The sequence below is a fragment of the Varanus komodoensis genome, unplaced genomic scaffold, assembly GCF_004798865.1.
Source record: "Varanus komodoensis strain SLA01 unplaced genomic scaffold, ASM479886v1 scaffold492, whole genome shotgun sequence".
Classification (NCBI taxonomy): domain Eukaryota; kingdom Metazoa; phylum Chordata; class Lepidosauria; order Squamata; family Varanidae; genus Varanus; species Varanus komodoensis.
The window spans coordinates 22,076-23,080 of NW_025336075.1; positions in this window are offsets into that span (position 1 = coordinate 22,076).

Sequence of the window (1,005 nt, forward strand, 5' to 3'; positions counted from 1 at the left end):
CAGCAAAATGGCCTCCCTTCCTTCTTGATTTTGCTGTAACCCAAAGGACAGTTCTCATTACACTGGGAAAGGGGCTGTTCCTGTTGGAAAGTGGGGGTGGAAAATCTTTGCATTAGCATTTCATTTTTTTCCTGAAACACTGGAAAATTGTGTCTCTTTTCTCTATCAGCAACTGTCCAATGTGACACCCTTCAGATGTGTTTACCTTCAGCTCACAGAATTCTTAGAGTCAACTGCTGTGGAATTTATTGGGTAATCATCTGGAGTATAGCTAGGGGAGATATGGTGACTTCTCCACACTGAAGTTCTTTTAAGGGGCAGCAAACCCGATTAGTAACCCCTTAAATATTGTAGATCCGTTACTTTCTAAGTTAGCTATGGGCCTGATGATATTATATGCCTTCCGCCCCTCCCCATTTCAATAGCACATTTTCTTGTGGGCTAGAAGCAGGCAAAAATTAAGATCTCATTTGTTTCTAGATATTTTCAATAGATAGCAAATGTATGCAATGTATTTAACACTACACTTGGTCTCCCGCACACACATTCATATGTGATCAAACTGCTTGTATGACTGATTAATTTGGCCCATGTAATACAAGTATCAACTACATGCAGGAGAATATTCTGCCTTTGGATGCAAGTTGAATGTGTTGGTTGATAATATTGTATTTCTGTTTTATCCTCCTCCTAATTTACAATTGCTATGCATTTAACTCTTGATGTGTTGAATTCTATGGAAACTTTGTACTCAATTGGATTTAACAGAATATGCTGCTAGGTAAGGGTACAGAAAAGAACAGTCTTTAAATATGAAAAGTTTATGCATTAGCTACTGTCAGGTGAAGAGTTGGGAGCAGCAAAAGTGGTTGGAATGAGTGTAGCTACCTAGAGATAATGGGAGGAATTATAACCTGGTAGTTCCAACTCACCTAGCATTTTTGTGAATTATATGAGATATGCAGAAGGGGGAAACCTAAGGTGGTAGAGGTACATGATAAGTTG